The sequence below is a fragment of the Triturus cristatus genome, chromosome 2_1, assembly GCF_964204655.1.
Source record: "Triturus cristatus chromosome 2_1, aTriCri1.1, whole genome shotgun sequence".
In the NCBI taxonomy this organism is placed as follows: domain Eukaryota; kingdom Metazoa; phylum Chordata; class Amphibia; order Caudata; family Salamandridae; genus Triturus; species Triturus cristatus.
In genome coordinates, this window is record NC_140581.1 from 588,595,311 (window position 1) to 588,617,261 (window position 21,951).

Genomic DNA, 21,951 nt, shown 5'->3' on the forward strand with positions numbered 1-21,951 from the left:
TTATTCGAATTTCATAATGTTCTTACATATTGCCCTATGCATTTCGGGCCTCTGGGCCCTTCATCAGGGGCTGGCAAGCTGTACGTGAAGAAAAAACGGGGTATCAGCACGATTACACATCGAATCAAATCAATGAAAAATGTTAAAGATCAGTGAATCTACGATTGATTTCTATCTACGTCCTGAATAAAGGATTGAAGCTATTGAAAGCATTACACAGTAACGTTGTTTTCTTTCCGAATGCAAAAGGGAGACATTGTTTAAGCCTTAAGGAGTGCTATTACCGCTTTTTCAGTAGGTCCACTGTCTTACTCTGCACTGCCTCAGTGGTGGTCGGGGGGACGGGTCCGGGTCCTGGGGGTGGTGGCGGTCCTGGGGATGGTGGCGGTGGGTGTTGTGGCCCTGTTGGGGCTCTGAGCTGCATGATGAGTAGCTCCACGGCATCGTTTGTTCTTCGGGTGTGGCTGTGTGCGGGGCTCCGTTGCCTACTGCAGGTAGTCGTCCGGCTTTACACCTGCAGGAGGCAGGTGTTAAATACCTGCTAATACCGCGGCTCATCGCGTGGTTTTGACTTGCATCGCGGATCTGGCAGTTCATTGTGAAAGTGGTGTTGTGGTTTTTTCGTGTGTTTGTGCACGGGAACGCCTACTCTGCATCTTATTAGGGTTAGTTGGTGGTGTCCACCGTGGAGATAATTTTTGGGGCAGTTATCGTGGGAATACTGGCATTGTGTGCAGTTTGCACCAGCTTGTGAATGGGGTGTTAAATCTATCTCCACTTTTGATGTGTTGAGGTGGAGATAAATCGGAGACAAGTCCTTGTGAAAATCCCCCCAAGACTTGTCCTTCTGATGCATATGAAATATGAAACACGTGTCATCTTCTTATACATGCAAGCAACCACTTTTTTTACATTGAGTAGACTGTGACTACATTTGACATCATGCATTTGGGGAGAGCTGGGATAGTCTTGCCAGCCGGTGTGCAGCCACACCCTCTGTGACTCCTTGAGCTGTGCACCAGCTACTCAGGCACATACCAGCCAATAATGGAAAAGATTCTTTTAGTTTTACTTCACTTTATTAATTGTGCAGTCGAAATTATATTTCATAAATTACCAAAAATGAAATCCAGTTTCTTTATTTTGCACACTATCTGATTTTGTTGGTTCTGTAAACCTAAGATATGACGCCTAATAAGGTTGCAGGTATGAGCATCAACCTTACTAGCACCCAGAACAGAAGGGCTTTTCACGCTTATGGATCCCATCCTTTCAAGCCCAGCATGATTGACATGTCTGTCGTCTGCAGCCTGACTCATTCATTCACTCATTAGGTTTCCTGCCTTGGTTACTCCTCTCACTTCCTTGTCTTTGAAAACACATGAAGGCAGTGCCTCCCTGGATGGCTCTCTCTGCTTCTAGTGTGCGGTCTTTGAAGCATCCTTGAGCGCTATTTATAGTATAAGTCGCTGTACTGTAACAGAAAGCGATTCTTGGCTGACACCTGGATTTAGGAACTATTTTCAGAACTGCTGTGTTTTAGTAAGCTATTAGTCCTTTTCATGGAAGGTACAGGGAGAACTTTCAACACCGTATCACCATATCTGGACGTATCTGGACAGTTTAAAAGAACCCACAGCTTAAATTGCGACATTACAACTCCAGAGACCGCGGCAAGGCAGAAATGTTCCAAACAGGTCTTGCTAATATACAGGACGCAAAACAGAGCAATTCTCAACTGCCCTTTGTTTACAATAGAACTGTACCGGGCTCATTTACCATAGCCCTAGCTGTGCGAGATGAAAGTGTGGGTGATAGAGCATGGGTGGCATGATTTCTTTCTTTTTTGGACGGTTTTATATAGCGTGAACTCGACCCGAAGGTATTGGAGCGCTTTACATGTGCACCAGTTACCATACACAAAGACACATTCATTTTTGGTAGCATGCATGCCTGCCAAGTATCACACATCAGGTGTGACGCTCACGCATCTCAGTGTGGTGTTCCGCATTACCGCACTGAAATGCATTGTCACGCATTTAATGCTTATTGCCAGCGCGTGCCACCGGTGGCGCCTGTGCGCCGACTCTACTGCTCCGAGATGTGCTGCCAGCAGCTGCTTGCTGGGCTCAGTAAATGCATAAATAGTTAAGATTGTCTGCTCTCAGCTCTGGAGTGGCTGAGAGCGCTACAATGTAACAAATCTGCTCAGCCTGTGTTGTGCCTGGCGCCAAGCTGCATATTAATTACTGCGGCGCCACAGGCTTTGACACACTGCTGCCAATTACCGACGGGGGAAGGGGACGGGACCTTCCCTCTCAGCAGTGGTTGCTACTAGCTCTCACTGTGGCACACCATGGGGGCCCGGGATTACCGGATGTGACTGTACGAGTGCCGTCACAGCCTCGAGGAAGAGGAAGTGAGGCAGAAGTGGCGGGGGACTGTCACCTGGATGATTCGTACTGGTGTTAACTTGTCAGTGCTGGGCTGTTGCAGGGCAAGTCAGGCTAAGAGGCGAGATTGACTTATCGCTGCCCGTGGTAAAGAATGGAATCCTGGCAGTCTGGATCTGGGATTCACACCCGCGTGACCCGGCCCAGAGCAGTAGTCTCAGTCGGAGTTACTGAGGCAGGCCAGTCGGCATCAATAGAGTGGGTATATAGCTCTAAGCTGAGCTGATCGGCGGACGTATGACAGGCCGCGACGGCCCGGTGGTATCAAATCACGCGGTAAGCGGGAAGGCCCAATCCCAGCCCATCGGGCTCGACCTCAGCAGCCGTGCTTAGCTGTAACCTGTTCCACCAGGGAGATCTGCATCAGTGGTGCACGCAGCAGCTGATAGCAGAGTAAGTGAAGTGTGACTCACTGTTTATCCTTGGCTTCCTAATGTACTTTCTTTTTGAAGGGCGTCATTCAGCCAGCCTAAAGTTACAGAGCGCACCTCTGCATGCTGTCAGTCTGCACAACGTTGAAGTCAGCAGCCCTAAATGCTTAATTATCTCTGAGTGAGTTTACCTTTAAGGTTTTCTTACAGTTCTGGACCGGCAGGCAGTTTGACCCGGGGGCGGTGCCTTTATTTCTCTGGCCTTGGGTTAATATCCTGCTGCGCAGCGTTGGCCCACTACGTCTTGAACAGTTTAATGGATAGCACTGCAACAACACCTTCGGTCGAATTTGCGCTATCATAGTAGGTAATACTAACCATGGTTCCATTTTAATGCATAATGCTTGAAAAGCAGCATTACCTTTGGAGTATATTGGCACCCCAGCCTGTGAACCTCTCTGTTTTTGGAAAAGACTCTGGCATTTAGAAAATAAAAGCGTCACAATCTGCTATTTAAAATGTGGTTTGAGAAACGAAATTGTTTAGGCACCAGAACTGCTTTAACACTCAGCGTGTCTTCCGCCAACATAACAGACACGCACTCGCATCTGCCGCAGCCCTCGTGGTTTTCTTGAGGTGATGTTGTTACTCGCTGGTCAAGATCAAATCTACGTTGGTAATAAGCGGAGTACTGAACACCTCGAGCAAGTGAGATAAATGCCACTTGATCCCTGTGATTGGTAACTTTTTGTTGGCTAGTACTCTAATTGACTGAGCCCTACTAGGTTTTACAAATAAGTTTTTTTTTAAGTCTGTTTTTTCCATGTTATTGCCCTCCCCCTGTTTTTCGGTCTTGGCAGTAAATTGTTCTTTAATATCAAAGGGGATTTGCTAGAGCACTGTCGATTCCAGCTGGTGGCATCCTTACGCGTCCAAGCAGAGTTAAATGATAAATAGGAGTCTCTTTAAAGCCCCGTGAACTTGACATGCCTATTTATTTTCTCATTTTCATAGGAAGAGTTTCAGGCCCTAGTAGTTAAGGGGGAATATTTTTACCACGGGAACAAGACGCGGCATTCTGTTGTGATTGCACCATGCACATTTCTGCCCCGGTTGTAGAGTGTGATATAAGCTGGCAATAAAATAGTTTTAAACGTAATTCTTCCAGCAATTTGCTGCCAGTGAAGAAATGTAGTTTGTGTTTAAGCCATACACTAATTCCATAGGTCATGCATGCCCATTTTAGAGACCCCCCCCCCCACTTTTTTCATCCCAGTAAAAACCCCAATGTCAAGCTCTTCCACTTCTGGTGCTTTGCAGCATTTTTAAGATGATCTTACAGTTTCTTGTTGCTCAAAGGGGTGTAATTTCTGATATTTATATGTTTCCCCTCCTTTTCATTGCTTGATTTTGCGTGCGGGAAAGTGTCACTCATAGTCGTTGAAATGTCACTCATAATTACACTGAAATTCTGAAAATGTCACAAATAGCAATCTGAAACCTTGGCAGCTATGCGAAGTCTGGAGTGACAAAAGGCTAGTGTCGGGTTTCTTTGTGTTTTGTGTATGTGCTGGAGGCAGCTCTTTGAAGAATAAGTGGGGCAGGGAATTTCTCTGCCCCCAGCCATCCTGGCATGATGGACCATCCTGCTAACATCTAGTCTCCTTTTGTCTCACTATCTGGAGGGAATACACAACCCCCAACAGCAAAGCTATTCACAGTTATCAGACCCAGGACACTGGCAGCAGGTACGAAAAGAGTAGGACAAGAAGATGGTAACATTCTAAAAGTAGCATTATCAGAATTGTGACTTAAAATCTAACTTTACCATTAAAAAGGATTTTAAATGACCATTCATTTCAGTCCAAACTTGACATCCCTATCTGTACCCAATCAAAGGTTAGCACTTATTATATGTAATAAGGTAAACCAATGTTATCCAATGGGAGAGATAGGCCTTACAGTAGTGAAAAATGAATTTAGGAGTTTTTCACTACCAGGACATGTAAAACTTAAAACCACATCATATTTTTCTATATTCACACACACTCTACTCACTCTCACTCTATATATAAAAATATATGTATGTATGTACATATATACATATGTGTATGAACATATCCATATATAGCAAGATATATGTATAATATGTACATATACATTTTTAGAGAGAGCAAGAGAAATAGATATATACAAATATATGTATATATTTATGTTGCTTATACTTATATATTGAGGTAGAGAAAGAAAGAGTGGAATGTGTGTATATATTCCTTTTAAATTCCTTTTTGATTATGACCTCCATACCCTGGCTCAAAAAAGGAACAAGACAGCACAGCAGCTCGTATCCATCCATGCTGTTCATTTTATTTTATATAGAAAAGGAAAAAGGAAAGGAAAGGAAAAGCACTCTTTTTGGGTAAATCCTGAATATGGATTTATTTGCGCACACCAAAAATATAACAAACAGACGCGTTTCGGCGTGATCCTTCGTCAGTGTCGACGGGCGCCGTTTCTATGACCATATTTATGTTGCAATCAGTTGATCAGAAAGTGTAAAAGGACAATCACATTAAGTCATTCATGGGTGCCATCTTTGAATGTGCAAATTCTTCGTTTAATCAAGGATCAACATATTAATTCATCATATGTATACCATTGTGCATTTAATTACAAGAGCAAAGTTCATTTTTACTAAAAATCAATCATCCCGATATCAGCATTAATTTATTAATTGCCATTGTTCAGGATCAGCCTAAGTGCCTAAATAATATCCGGCGACTTTGCGGTATATATTCCCAAAATTAGAATTCTTAAAACAATATACAGATTTATCATGTATGTAACATTATGCTTGAATTTCAGTGCAAAATTCATTATTGCAATTATTGCCTTACTCCAAAAACAGCCTAAGTACCCACATAAATCTAGTATCATTGCGGTATAGATACCACAACCGAGGTCATTCATGTGTATATCACAATATAGATTTCTTTACGCCCTAGATGGGTCTTTTCTCTCTCAGGTTAGATGGTAACTCATCCTCTTACTAATTAAGTTATGGGTGGCTGATCTTCTGCAATAATCCAGGATATATATAATACTTTCCTTCACCCCTCTTGCTCTAGTAACCATCTTTCCAAAGACACTGCCCCTCCTCAATGAGCATTTGCTCGAAGAAATTCCCACGATGAAGATGGATACTCTAGTAAAAATTTCCACCCTTGTAAAAACTGGCTCTCCTCTTGACCCAGCGTCCCCTCACTTTTTGAGTCAGGCTGCGGAAGTAGTCCTTTCATCTATACTCGAGTTGATCAATTCATTTATTTATACTGGCCTAGTGCCACTACCCTGGAAACGTGTTTTGGTGAAGGCACTGCTGCAGAAGCCTAATTTAAACCCTGATTTTATGGAAAATGATCGCCCTATTTCCCTTTTTCCTGGGATAAGCAAGATCCTAGAAAAATATATTTACATGGTTCTCTCTGCGTTCTTAGAGTCCCACACCTATTGCATTACTCACAAACTGGAATCCGACCCCAACATGGGACAGAAACTGCTCTTCCTACTGTGGTCGAATAGTCCAAGAAAATTCTTGATCAAGGAGGTACAGCGGCTATTATCCTTCTGGACCTTAGCTCTGCATTCGACACTGTTAATTATGACATCCTTATTGACAGGCTGAGGAATGTCGGAGTTTCAGGTGGTGTTATCACATGGCTGCAGTCCTTGTTGGAAGGTAGAACTTTTCTGGCCTTTGAAGGAGGTAATACCTCCAAGATTATGTCACTCAGCTGCAGAGTTCCTCAGGGCTCGTCCCTGCGTCCTACATTGTGTAATGTATATATGAGACCCCTTGCAAATATTGTTCTTCCACATGATATTAATATAGTCATGTACACCGATGACACTCAACTAGTTGTGGCTTTAAATCATCTCGAGGACGCGTCATCCTGTTTAGGATCATGCTTAGAAAAAGTGGCAAATTGAATGGAACTACCTTGTCTTAAACTCAATGGAGAGAAGACGGAACTTATGCTCCTGGTTAACCATCCCTTCTCAAACCTTTGATCAGCATGGCCAAATTGCCTTGGTCCTGCCCCTGCCCCTAAAACCCAGATTAAAAGTCTGGGTATGTGGCTGGACATGTCCCTCAAATTCGACCACCATGCGATGAAACTGGCTGCCACCTGTTATGGCATTCTCAGGATGCTTTGTATAGTTCTTCCTCTCCTTCCCTTATTGGCAAGGAGACTCATGGTACAGGCTCTAATTATTTCTCGCCTGGACTATCAATCAATCAACATTTGTAAAGCGCACTAATCACCCGTGAGGGTCTCAAGGCACTGAGGGGGTAGGGGGGGTGCAGCTACTGCTCAAACAGCTAGGTCTCGTGGTGTGTCCTGAAGGTCAGCAGGTCCTGGGTCTATCGCAGATGGGTGGGGAGGGTGTTCCATGTCTTGGCGGCGAGGTAGGAAATGCCCTGTACCTAGGAGCCCCTCTGTCAACCACAAAAAATTTGCAAATCATTCAGAATTGCGCAGCACACATGTTGCTTAAGACCCCCAACAGCCAATCTGCCAAGCCCGCACTGTATGCCTTACATTTGCTGCCAATCATGGAGAGAATTAAATTCATATCTCTATGTATAGCCCGCAAGTCCTTTTGAGGGAGAGGGCCTTCAATCAGCCAGACCATCATTTCACATTATCGTCCAAATAGATGCCTACGATCAACCAACCTCTGCCTAGCTTCAGTCCCTAGAATTACAAGGGTGAGAGGTGGTGGTCGCTCTTTTCTTATAATATTGCTAAACTGTGGAATGCTCTTCCTCCTCATCTCCGTTCAGAGTCCAATCCAGGGCACGAGTCGGGGGTAGACGCTGGTGGACAGCGTCCACCCACTTTTTTCACAGGGTGGACGCCGTCCATCCTGCCAAGAAGTTGGGCCCCACTGAAAAAGATGCTGAATTTTTCCCGGTGTAATTTCCAAACACCGGGACACTTTAAGCAGCACCTGCACATTATCTGCTTTCCATCCGCAACAACGTGCAGGCGGGGACAGGATGGGGCTCTCTTAATTTTGACTCCTGATGGGCCCATAACAAAGGCCGAATCTGAGGGGTCATCAGGCCTCCTTTTGTTGGAGTCTCCTGGCTGGCAGCAGTCAGGAGCCTCATACCTAGAAGCAACTGCAGCAGAGGGTAAACAAAGGCTCACTTCTTGTTAGCACTTCACACATACTTAAGAGAGGCAGCTTTTCACTTTGTTCAGGCTCTGTTTAGGAGATAAGCATGCACTATAAGAAGTCAGATGTGTTGACCTTTCCCAGCATTTACACAAAATAAATAGCATTTATATAGTGCTTACTACCCCTGAGAAGGCGTTGTAATAATTTACATATCACTATTTTTTTCTTTTAAAGTACTATAGGTAGAGGAAGCTTTACGCTGACAAAAGGCAACTTTGGTTTATGTGAAGCTTACAAAAGTGTGAATCTTCTGCCTAAATCAGGAGGGTTTGCAAGTATATTCGAGACGTGCTCAAATGTACTCATGATAGACCTGCTAAACATAAATGTGAGGGCTTAAGATCTGATGTCACTTCTTGTGATGCCACTTCCTGTGATGTCACGTGCTGTGTTGTCATGCACCGCGATGTCACGTGCCTCATGCGCCGCGATGTTACGCACCATGATATCACGTGCCATGATGCCACTTGCATACTGATTAATTAGGTTAGTCCCCCCACTTCTTTTTAGGTCGAGGGACCGTCCGGTCTGCCGAAGGCAGAACCGGAAGTCCGGAGATTTAATGTTTCTTAGAGTGGCTATTTAGCCCTCCTCTCTTTTTGCTTCTCCTCCATTGGCTGGCTTCCTAAACGGAGGCCAGCCATTGGAGGAGAGAGCCGTCCCTCCAAATAGGCTCCGTCTTTTTCAGATTCGGGGGCGTGTTCCGTGCTGTTCGTTCCACTTTTTAGCCACGACCCCGAATCTGAAACCGCCGCTGCGTTTCTCCGAGGCATTTCTGCTTCGCCTCGGAGAAAGGCGGTGGTGTTCAGGGCGATTCCCTCAACGATGATTCCATTAAGCACGTAAGACTTGTTTAAATTAACTCTTCATCCATCTGTTTTCACTTTCCTTATTCGTCCTGTGCTGGAAATCACTGATGTAAATGCCGTATCTTCATAGAGTGGCTTCAGAGAATTATGTTCCTGGGTGGAAGGCAGGCTCCCACAGGGCTTATTATGATATCCGTCTATCAAGCTCTGTCTTTCAGTCTCACTAATCGTGTTTTTAATACTATAAACATAATTACTTTACATATATTACCAGTGATATCCTTTGCCTCGCGCTACGTAGCCCTGCTGTTATGTGGAATGTGCTTTATACCTGTGTTATGCGGTATATCACAGCTGTATGGCCATGCAGCATAGCAGTATGTGGGGCTCCACCAATCAAGAGGGAGATAAAATGCCGCCACCCATTTCAGAGCAACGCACAGCGGATTGGTGGAATTTAAGGTTTTAACACAATAACACATTTTTAGGCGACCTGGCTGTCTTCTACGCCCAAATATTTGGTACAACCTTCAACTGTGAATATTTATTTGCATTTTAGCCCGAATATAACAGGGCCACTTGCGAATATATGCTGATGCGATTTGTGAACGTTCACGAGAGCATTCTCTTTGAGCCCCAAAACATACAGCTTAATTTCCCAGCCTAGCTTTCTGAAATGTTTCCCTTCCTATGTCCTTTCGTTTTCACTGCTTAAGGGTTTGGAAATATGCTCTGTTCCGGAACTCTGAAAGAAGCGTGCAACAAATGACACATCAAATATGTCTACCTCCTGTTGTAATTTCCGTGAACCGCTTTGTAGAAAGATGCTTAATTTCTAAAGTAAACGCAGACGCTGCTGTTACAGAGCCCCCTCATTCTGGTGGTAGCGGCTGCCAGTCTAAAGGACAGTCCTGCCTGGGGGTTGTCAGTGTGTGAGTGTAAGTGCACATTTACACGCCCAACAGCCCACCTCCTCATTACACGCCTGTTACCTGTAATCACAGGGATCTACCCTGACGCCAGTCTGTCATCACCAGGCCCCGAAGGGACAGCTGCAGAAGAGTCTGTCTCCAGCTCCGCTGTTCTTTCAGGGCTGGACATATAAGCATCTCAGGTGAGGCTGGAAGGAGTGCACTGACTGGAGCTCACCTTTAGAACAGTACCGACCTCTGAGCTCCCAGGACGGCGGGCCTGTAGATACGGTAATCACTTTACCCCGTAGGCTTTGGACTTGTTCCTCCAAACACTAAACGTTTTCTTTCAGAATGGCTTTTATGGTTCAAAAAAACAGTCTGAAACCAAGAAAGCCATTTCCTTTTTAATTGAAAAGTGCATACACTTATCGGGCGTCTTCTTTCCTCTCTTATAAAGTGAAATGTTTTCACCCATTGGAGGATGGCTCCAATGGTAGTCCTTTCTGTCTTTGGCACGAATTCCCTTCATTAGGGCCACCCATGAACTTTCAATAAAAAAAATGTTCTTCACTTTTTGTGGGAGGAGATGCTTCATTTAAAGTTCCCCTTTCATCCATACCATGTTGAAGGATGTGTGGTGGTTTAGGTGAAATGGGGCGTGGCATGGGCACTGAAGTGAGTTTTTTCCAATTCCAGCTCATAATGTTTGATCTCTGTGGATTGACTGACAGGTTAATTGCAGGAGGTTCAACCCCCAGCAAAGGGGCATTTGAAGATCGGGAGTATTTATTTCCTTGCTAATGCCCGCCATTTGCATAGCTCACCTCTTCATCTGCAGACAAAGGTAGACGCCCCCTCTAAGCCACCGTGTCCCCCTCTCCCACCCACTTACCCAGTGCTGTTTGGGACTCTTGTTTAACATGTCAATCCGGCCAAAACGTCCAACTCCTCCGAACAGGCTGACGGGGCTGCCTCCTTCCCCTCCTGGGATGTTTAGTTAGCTATAATTTCTACAGATCCAGATTTTTTTTTTATTTCTTGCAGTTTTCTATAGCAAGAACTCGACCCGAAGGCATAGGGAGCGCTTAACATGAGCACCAGTTACACTACACAAGGAGACACTCATTTTTGATAAGCAAGGAGAGATTAGTGATTTGCCCACAATCACAGGGTGTGTATGTGCTTTCCAGTATGGAGCAGCTTTGCTCATTCATTTGCTGGTCACTGAAGTAAAACGCCTGAAGGCGTATTCTCTCGCTCGTGACTTCTTCAGAGCGCTGCCGTGACAGAGTGTTATCTATTTCTGTCTCACTCTGGTGCATGTACCTTTCTCTCTATCTCACTACATCACAACATCACTCTATGCTTATATATCACTACCTCACAACATCCCTCTCCCTCACTACCTCACTCTCTATCTACCTCACTCTCTATCTCACTACCTCACTCTCTATCTACCTCACTCTCTATCTCACTACCTCACTCTCTATCTACCTCACTCTCTCTCACTACCTCACTCTCTATTTCAATACCTCACTCTCTCTCTCACTACCTCACTCTCTCTCTGCTAATGCAATAGGTATCACATATGCACAAAAAAAGCTAACGCCATTTATTTAGGGATACAAAAATGATAAAAAAAATAATGAGCAATACCAATAGCTCTACCTATAATATTGCCGAGACCATTGCATTGTAAATGCTTGTTTTAAGACTTGTGCCCTGGTCCAATCTCTTCACTTTTGAAAACTTCTCAAAACCTGGCTTTTCCAAAACGCTACCAATCAACTATCAGCTTGCCAGTCTGTTGCCGTTACTAGCGCTGGGATGCCTTCGGGTAGCGATGCGCTCTATAAATATTTATAATAATAATATATATATTTGTTTCTAACAAGGCTTAACATTTGCCTCGATAAAGGACTTCTTTTCAATTACGTTTTCTTGGAAAATATTGTTCCAACATTTAACTTCTAAGTGTCTAATTTCCTAATTTCCACTTCGCAAGGGGAGGCATCTAAACCAAGGCTGGATCACACCTCAAACCATGCTCCTTGTGTATTCCTATTTAAAATGGAATTGTTAAACAGACAATCAATTGAAACCCACATAATAGGAAGCAGAGCACATCCAGTCTTCACACAAATACACTAAAGATGTTGCTACACACAAAATACACACAAAGTATGACTCATCTTTGCCACGTGACTCTTTGTGGCCAGTACTTTGCAGCTGTTCGCCGTGCCCTTTTGCAAAGGATTTCCATGGCACTAAAAAAATAAACATTTACTTCTATAGTTACAATGCTAAAATGTATTTATTTAACTAATGTATTTTTTGCATGTAGCACGCGCACTGCTTTACAATCACTTCGAACCGCTAGTGACAGGAATTAGTTATGAAATTCCCAACATGATAACAGGGCATATTTATTCTAATACAATTTAATTTAGCCTCATACAGTGCAACCTGCAGGAATTCGCCATTGGCTCCCCTTTCTAGGGTGGCGGGCGCCAAAATTTAATTTTGATTGTGGTGGCACTAATCCTGGCTGAGGTCTTGTAGGTACATGGTAGAGAATCCCGCAGAACCAGGCGCACAGTCGACTAAAACGACTGCAGAGACAAACTAATCCGACCTGGCACCTGCCCAAGAGTCAGCAGGACCTTTCTGTAATAGGGTTCATTCAAGTTCACTACATTTGCTGCTATCGTCGCGTCTTTTATCCCTTTACAAAATGGCGCCTTTAAAGCACACATTCCGATGCACAACGTAGCGCAGTCAGCAGTCCATCGCTGTTCAAGCAACACGGACAATAAAAGTTATTCACTCTTACCGCACAATGACTGACGCCCTAGTCCAGGCCATTAGCACAGGGCTTTGAAATGAGGAACTGAGGTGAGCAATAGCTTAACAAATTGAGTCCTGACTAACAAGTTACAACAGTAGTTGAATTGGAGACAAGATTACCAAATTTGGCAAATCAACATTTATTTCACGTGCTCAAGTAAAACTACTGAACTATTGAAATGCAAAAAATCCAGTAAATCTTTTTAAAATGAGTGTCAGTGTGTAAACACCATTTTAGTGGCTTATTTACAAGCCCCTTGCGCCACTTTTGCGTCATTTTTAACATGGGAAAAGTGACGTACGGGTGGCGCAAGGGGCTCATAAATAAGCCCCAGAAGTTCAAAAGCACGACCGCAATCCGCACCACACCGGCTAAGGTCAGAAAGCAAAAGCCACCGCCTGGGAGAGAAGCACTAAATACATGCACAATAGTGAACATCGGGAGTAGGGAAACTGTACTCACTGATCCTGTGAGGCACGTGCCTTGAGTTAGTTTAGCTCATCCAAAAACGACATCCAGGGCTGCCCTGAAGAGAAGTCTTTCACGGAAACATTTTCCCCAGGCCCCCACTAAGGGCTCTGCAACACACGTACTGTTAGATGAAAGCGGAGGCTGCCCTAGTGACGCTCATCAGTAAGGTAACCTGGGTCGACGCACACACGGCAAGTGTCACCTAACAGGAGCGGGCAGACAGTCTGACCTCTCGTGACGGCCCGCTCGCCGTAGTCCAGCCCAACAGCACGTTTACTGTTTGGTTCTTCATATTACATGCCACAAAAATAGATTACAGCCTACTGCCAGAACTCTGAAACCGCAGGGTGCAGGGAAGCAAGCTACCAAACGATGCCATAGATAAACGAATAGCCAGGTGTTCCTTGTCACACTTTGAATGACAAGGACACCCCTTTTTGTCCAGGGACAAATTTGAACAGCCGTCTCAGTTAAATTTGCACATGTGGCAGTTCAAGTATTTGCAGAAACAAGCCATTGCAAAAAATATATTTGTTTTAAAAGGCCAGTGCTCATTTTCGTTTTTGAATTCGCGAAACAGTGCAAATTTTCTTGCCAAGGTTGTTTAAATAAATGACGGTGCCAGACTTCACTAGCACAGTTGCAAGACTGTAGGACACCAATGAGATGTAAGTGATCCATTTCCATCTGAATGTAAGCTACTCTCCCTGGAGCTCGCCAAACTTGACAGGGCTCCCCTGTTAACAAATGTTTTAAATCACTCTAACCAACATGGGTTTTTACCGTCCTGGTCCGAAGCCATAGTCGTTCCAATTTTTAAAAAAGGAGACAGAAATGACCCCACTTGCTACCGGCCAATATCACTTTTAGACGCATTAATGAAGGTAGCTGCCCGGGCAATTTTAAACAGGATACAACTTTGGGCAGAAGAAAATAATGTAGTATCAAATTTACAGTATGGATTTAGCTCAGGCAAAGGCACTATAGAACAGAGTCTAAATTTGGCCTTAGTTTTATCAAAATACACCCAGGCAAAAAAGGGAAATCTTTTTGTTACTTTTGTGGACCTGAGTTCCGCCTTTGATTGTGTGAACCATGAGATATTATGGTCCACATTATCTGAAATGGGTATAGATTTTAACATTCTCCAATTTATAAAAGCATTGTATAGGGATGCAGGTGCCAGGGTACGTTTTGGAAACAAGGGTGAGTGTTCTGATAAATTCCCTATTAAGAGAGGGGTGCGACAGGGGTGCATTTTAGCGCCCCTTCTTTTCACCCTATACATAAACTCCATCGGTCAACATCTAACGGAGTCACAGTATGACTACCCAACGATTTTGGGAACCTCGGCACCACTATTCCTTTATGCTGATGATGCTGCTATCATGTCCCGAACCAGGATTGGCCTCCAGAGGGCTGTCCTGAAATTTGCAAATTACATGAAAGAGGGCTAAAAATTAATATCTCAAAAACATACACGATGGCCTGCGGTCCCGGAACAAAGAAAGCGCCTTGTTCAATCTTTTTAGATGACAAGAGGATCGAGACCACAGAACAATTTTCCTACCTTGGAATAAATTTCGACAGGAAGGGAAACTGGCATGCAGCTATTAACGCCAGAAATCTAGCCTTCACCCGAGCAATAGGCGCCCTGAAAAAGTTTGCGGCCAAACTAGGTGGAAGACCTGTGAAAGAGTTGATTGCAATTTATAAAGCTAAATGCATCTCCACTGCCACTTATGGAGCAGGCCTCTGGGGCATTGAAAACCCACAACTGATACAAAAAACAGAAAATCAGTTTCTACGCTATTTATTAGGAGTTTCTAAATCAACAGCAACTTATTTTATACATATTGAGCTGGGTCTATTGTACATTTCAGACGTTATTAAAATTGCGCCTATACTATTGTGGCATAAAATTTGTGTTACCCCTGAGACCTCACTAAACAGAGACTTAATTACAGATTGTCTTAAACTTGATGGAATAAGCAACATTAAATGGCTCACCTACGTAAAAAACATGTTAACGGACCTTGGACACCCCGAGTTTTTTGCGAGGCCATCAAGTATGGAAATGGTGTCCAGAAAGTCGTTAAGAGAGTTGGCTCTCAACCATCTAACAAATAACAGATGGAATCTGGAAAAAATTAAAAAGACAGTCACTGACTTCCAACAAATAACTATATATGAAGGCCTTCAAGGGTACTTGTCGATCCAGCCAAATTGTTATGCTCGAATGTTATTGACCCGTCTCAGATTTGGTAATTTTTTTCGTATGATTACTTTTCCTGTCTGTAATATTTGGTCAAATGAAATTTTACTATGTCCCTGTGATGATATCTCTGCTCAATCAAATATCCATTGTGTTTTATTTTGCAAATTTTATCAGTTGCCTAGGGGGGCTTTCCTGAAACCAATTTTAAAGGCTTGGGGCATCCACACTTGTAGACCAGCCATGATTAGGTTATTACAGCTAGAAAACGAACTTATTATCTCTGCAGTAACTAGCTTCCTAAAATTGGCCATCAAGTTTCGGAATTCAATGCAATCACCCTAAAATGCACTTTATGATCCTTTATATTGATAATATTTTTAACTGGGGTGATAGCTCTGATTGTCTTTGATTGTTTTAACCTTTTTTAACTGTTTTTATTTGCATCAAATTTTTACTGTATTTCCTAATGTATGCTTTTATGATTTTGATCTGAAAATCGAATAAAGCTTTCTTGACTTTGACTTTGACTTTGACAGGGGTAGTATGTTACTGAGTGGTGTCATCTTGAATTAAAACTGTAATACAAGCTTCCCCACTTAAAGCAATATTGTTGCAAAATCATCCTTTGCCCTGGGCACCCCCAACTTTTTGCTGAATGGTACTGGTGGTAACTGACTCTGAGTGACCCTGGGCTCTGCCTAACCAGGCCCAGGGCCAGTGCTATGCTGAAAGAGACACATTAGGTTACAGTTAAAACACCTACATACATTAGGGTACACAATGATATGGTGGGGTACCCCTGTGATTGGCATGACCTACCCTATAAGCCCCTAGTATATAATAGGGCAGGGGGATTGAAACTACCTAGAAGTCCCCAGTACCCTGGGGCATGACAGTTTAGAGGTCAGCAGCCTTTTTCTGCACTTGAATGTGTGCACTGCTGAAACCTGAGGTCAATTTAAAAACAACCCTGGGTGCCAGGACTGCTTTTAAAAGGTAAATTGTGCCCAAACTAGATTTTGGTGGTTGGGGCACTTAAAAATGGATAACCTACAATGTTTTGGCATATTAGGGACCCCCAGGGGTGGGGAGTCAGGTATTTAGAAGGTACACCCTTATAAAATGGGTTTTTATATGCCTGGGTAAAGTGAAATTTCACCTTTCACTCCCCACATTGTGGTAAAGTGCTGCTCAAATTCAACTTTGATGCTAGGAGCACTGTGGAGGGAGGATCTGCAATATTTCTAAAGATTCAGAACCCCTAAAGTCTCCCTTAGCTGCACATGGGGTGGGGTTCCTGTAGATATAAGACGAGTACTTATAAAATATGTTTTTGTAAGTCCTGGTGCTGGAAAAATTGTGCAAGTTATTTTTCCCATTGCAAATCCCCTGCTACATAGGTTAACATGGTAGGAAGTTATTAAATAATAACTCTTGATAGGAGAGGGCTAGAAATGCCATTCAAAGACTTCCCAGAATGGTATTCATAAATCCAACAATATCTTATTGTTGAATTTCTCCTAAAGTGTACATACAAGAAGTTATTAGACTTTCTTGTTTGTAAATCGTCCAAATTGAGCCTTCAAGTGGTCTGTCCTGATTGGTCAAAGTTAAGTGGATTAGCCAGGCTGCCTTGTAGAGGTGATAAAGAGCCCCTGGGTTAACCAGCTCTGCTGGCAGGGAAGTCTGCTGTTCCATAGGAATGCCAGGCCAGGGGGAGGAGTCATAAACTATGTTCTTCAAATAGGAGAGTAGAGACCAGTGTCATTTACAGCTCTGGACTTCCCACCTTAGGCAGATTGTAGGATTAAGGAAGGTATGAGCAGATGCAGGGGGGAGAGTCTAAGTAAATTAACCATCCTAGGGGTGTGTTTAGTCAGTTCTTACCTCCTTGCTGGAAAATCAGCCATTATGGATTTGGAAGATTTGATGCACTCTGGGACAACATAATGCCACACTCTACAGGATGTGGTCATATATTGGAGGGGTTACACTGCTCCCATTGGTCAGAAGTGACCTCCTGCTTGACTCAGAGAACTAGGAATAAGTATCTGAGAGGGGCAGAGCCCTTCAGATCTGCTGTTTGAAACGTACTGAAGCAAGAAGTGCCCTGTTGAGAAGTTTTGCTGTGCAAAGATTTCTAAGGCCTGACCTCTGAAGACTGTACCATCTGAAACTACAGCCCTGTGGATTATCTTGCTGAAAAATAACTAAATAGTGGACTCCCTGAAAGCTACAGGTTAAAAGAGCTCATCTGGAACATCACCAACTAAATCTACACCTTGGAGAACCATCAGTGGATTTGTAAGGGTTTTGTACCAGTGGATTGTGGGAACTGATGTCCTCAACTTTCAAGGACCATCTTGGAGCTTCCAGACCCTTGGAATAAGTTTGAGACAATTTGGGACCCCTTGAGGAACTTCAGGAAGAAGTTCAAGAAGTTTGGAGAAATTTGGAGCAACTTTGAGAAAAGCTCCATAAAGGGACCGACTCAACCTGGCCAGCCAGGCTGCCTGCCTTCAACCGCGAGCCAGCCAAGCCAACCAGGTTTGTCTCGCTAAAAGCTCCATGGGTCCAACTTCCAGAGTTTGACCGGGACTAGAAGAAAACTTAAGCCGGCGAACCCTCACCGGATCCAGCAACATGAGGAGCACCAAGAGACACCGTGAGAAAAAAGCTCCAGAAAAGTTTCTAAGTCCGCTCGTAGAAAAGGTGACCGGGAGCAACCGCGAGAGCCAAACCGCCTGCCTTCCATCGTGTGCCTTCCTGGGTTGCCCCACTGAAGCGATCTTGAGAAATTTTCTAAGTCCGCTCCAGGGAAGTCGACCGGGACCTCGTCACAAGTCAAGCCGGCGAACTCTCACTGGATCCGGACTGGCTGGGAGCTTTGAGGGCCCTCGGGAAGAAAAGCTCCAGAAAAGTTTCTAAGTGTGAAGGTAGAAACTGAGACCGGGACTTGACGCGAGCTGTAGCCGCTCAGGGCTCCATCGCACATGGCCTGAAACTTTGACTTTGGCCCGGTCTATCGCGAGCAGGCATCACAATATGGTGCTATAATCTTCGAAGTGCTATATTTTATTAAATCTTTGAAAATTGATATCTCCGGTTCCCTAAATTGGATTTTTGGCGTTTTGGTGTCATTTTAAAGATAAAAATATTTCCTATTTTTATAAGTTGGTGTTGGATTTTTATTATGTGTTGTGTCTTAATTATTCACTGAAATTGTGTTTTTTAAATGCTTTACATACCTGTCTTCGAAGTTAAGCCGGTCTGCTCAAAGCCACGTTACCAAGGGTTGTGCATAGGAATAGTTTTCTAAGTCCTATGCTGAGTCCTACCATGTGTTAGGGGCCTTACTGCCAGTGGTAGACCTACATTTGCCCCTACCAATAACCCACTTTCCAACAAATATCCTCTCTCCAGACTCCATGACCATTCCTTCATTCATTCATTCATTCGCTTCTCAATCGAGACTGTCAAGAAAGTGGGAATTAGAAGGTGCCCTTGAATAACTGGACTGAGAATTACATTTTTTTGACATCAAAGTGCCAAAGACCAAGCAATCCAAAGCCACATAAGGTGGAATCGGGCGGGGAGGCAAAAGGAGGTGGTATCAGGAGCAGTGTTTAATTTTTAAAAGAATAAGTGCAGGGGCCCAAAGTTTTGCTCAGAAGCCCGCAACCAGCTCTTTCAAAGGTTGGGGTGCCGAACACCAAGGCTGTGTAGCTGGATTCCTCCTCATGCATTAATAACCCACCACTAGGGACTCAGTTCCTCTTTGTCCCGCTCTTGCAGGTACTTTTTCATCCCTGTTTTCTCCCATTGTCACTGTTTTCAGTTTTTTCTTCCTTCCTCCTTCTATTTTTTTCTTTGGCTTGTACTGGATAAAAGTATTTTGAAGAAAACAAACTGCAGGTCCCTGAAAATGAGTGCCAGGTCTCCCCACCTGCAATCACTGGCTTAAATTGAGGACGGGTCAGGAGGCTGTTTATGGTCTGCCAACATATATTCATAAGTTTTACAACATCTGTCCTCGCAGCAAAGGGCAAGAGAAATGTATTACTAAAGCTGGTTTGGTTTACATTGTTGGGAACAGACAGATCATAGGATTGGTTGTTAAGGCACCTGCTGCCGATATACCTTTCCAAAAACCTTATAGCACAATACTGGTTGTAATCCACTGATCATCTATCATTCTTCAAAGGCTGAGAAAACGAGTACAATTGAGTTGGGTGGTAAATAACTATTATTAGGAGCCATAATGTCTGTTTATATCATCTGCTACGAAAATTGGCATTATTCATATGATTGCATACACACGGGCACAAACACACACACTCACTCTCTCTTTCCTTCTCTCTCTCTCTCAGATCTTCACTCCTTACATATAGAGCTTGTGAAATGAAATCACCTCTGTAACTTAGTTTATCTATCGACCTGTCTGTGAAAGACACGCTGACTATACTTAGCTTTCCTATATTTGGCGGGAGGTGAGGCTGCTTATAACGTCCAATACCTGCTCACAGCCAAGGCACAACTTAGACAAAAGGAACATCTGGGCTTCCCACACCTTCTAGCCTCCCCTCCCCCCGATGGTGTGAAATGCACTGTGCATCACTAGGGAGCATTCACCAGCAATGGAGTCCAGATCCTCATAAGATTAGCCGCCAGAACCAGCCGATTTTCTCACTCCGCCAATACTAGTCCCCACTGGCTTAATACCCAGCAGTGTTATAGCCAACCACAAATGAGTCACTTCATTGCCACCTCACTGGGAGGACTGGACACATGGTCCTAAAGAGCTTCTGAATTATTGTCAAGCAGGCTGTACAGTATACATTATTTAACCGGAATACATCTCTAGTGTGGTGAGATTGTATATGATAAACATTGTGATTCTGAGAATACCATCAGCTGCTTTATCCCGAGCTGATTTGGTTTACATTTCGGACTATTTTTCACTAGGGTGACAGCACCACGCATTTTAGTACAGGGAGCAGATACTTTGAGATTTTATGCAAAGATGAGCGAGGAATATTTACTGCCTGCGAGGCTGGTGCATTTTCATAAGTCTACCATGTCACTTGTTCTGTTTATTCACTTGAGGTGCATCTACATCCAGGCCACTTTTTAGGTCTCGCCTAGCGTTGCAGCGCGAATGCGCTGCGATCGCTTTGCGAGGCATGCAGTAGATACTGTAGTGTGGAAGCTTCGTGGAAGCTCCGCCCACTCTCTGCCCATTGGCTTTTGTCTTAAATGCTGCATTCCGATTGGTTTGAGGCTTGTCAGTCCCTCCTCATTCATCATTTGTATCCTTCCACGGCAATTGGCCCCTTTACTCCTGACACGATTTTCTTTTAGGTCTTGCCTAGTTTTGCAGCGCGAATAAGCTGCCATCGCTTTGCGAGACATGCAGAATATAATGTAGTGTGGATGCTATGTGGAAGCTCCACCTACTCTCTGCTCATTGGCTTTTGTCTTAAATGCTGCCTTCCGATTGGTTTGAGGCTTGTTAGTCCCTCCTCATTCATCATTTGTATCCTTCCACGGCTATTGGCCCCTTTACTCCTAACACTATTTTCTTCCCTGTCTCCCCACCCCACTGACCCCACCCTCAGTCTGTGACTTCATACCCTCCCCTGACCCCCCCACTCCCATTTGTGTTTTCTTGCCTGCCGGCACCTCCGTTTTCATCTTTATTATTGCCACCTTGAAATATGCGAGTTCAGGATGCATGCTGTACAAAAGCTTCTCGTGTTTAATGAACTAGATTTAAATTTTACTCTAAATATAATAAGACTCTAGGCAACATTCGGGGTATGCATGGCAACTGACGCCTCTTAGTTCACAAATGGCATTGTTGTCGGGCGGGAGGAGCGGCAGTGGTTTAACTCATGCTTAAAACAAGCACTTTTAATAACTTCCTCTCAATTAGGTGCTAGAATCTTGTATACTGAGGTGACGCGCTAAGGAAATGCACTTTTTTGAATTCTGATGAGACATTATCGCAGATTTACATTATGTTTACTGTATGATTAACATGCCAATCATTTTCACGGCTCGCCCACTGGCTCGTATACGCTTGGCTCGTCCCCCTCACCTATTCTTAGCAGAAGCGGCAGATTCTGAGATGTGCCCTGCTGGTGCAGAGGAGCACGGCAGAGTCTGTAGAAGCGCTGGGATCCCTAGCCTCTCCGGGCGGGCACCTAAGCCTTCCGAGTGCCTTCACACTCAGGATAAATTAATACATTTTGTTCTGTGCTTTATTCGCCCCTCTGTGATCACTGTCTGGTAGATGAAGCTCTGTGTTAATAAACACATTCAGAGAGGTGGTTGTGTACAAACAAACAAAAGCCACAATACCGTACGTTTTGAACGTGTAGTTAAATACCTGCTCATCAAGTACCTCATTGGCTGATCATTCCATGGCACAACCAAAATTAAATTTGGGAACAGTTGCTCAACTGTAAAACACTCCCTTCTATGGGTCATTTAACAACTCGGGGCTTTGGGGTTAGGTAACGTACTTTGGATGCTGTGTAAAAGAGTAAATACAAAAACGTATGCAATCAAACTAAGCAACCAGTACTGTCTAAAACACTGTTAAAACTGACATG

At 43.9% G+C, this 21,951-nt stretch overlaps 1 protein-coding gene across 3 annotated transcripts in view; it reads right to left on the reverse strand.

Moving 5' to 3' along the window:
• Window positions 1-13,374, reverse strand: part of MCTP1 (multiple C2 and transmembrane domain containing 1) — a 2,372,456-nt gene extending 2,359,082 nt beyond the window's left edge. Inside the window, exon 1 of one of the 3 annotated variants that reach the window (XM_085632490.1) lies at window positions 13,108-13,374. The gene's annotated coding sequence lies outside the window, so the exon portion shown is untranslated. The remainder of the gene's footprint in view (window positions 1-13,107) is intronic. The other 2 variants (XM_085632489.1, XM_085632491.1) reach the window with 2 other exon arrangements.
• Window positions 13,375-21,951: the final 8,577 nt, after the last annotated feature.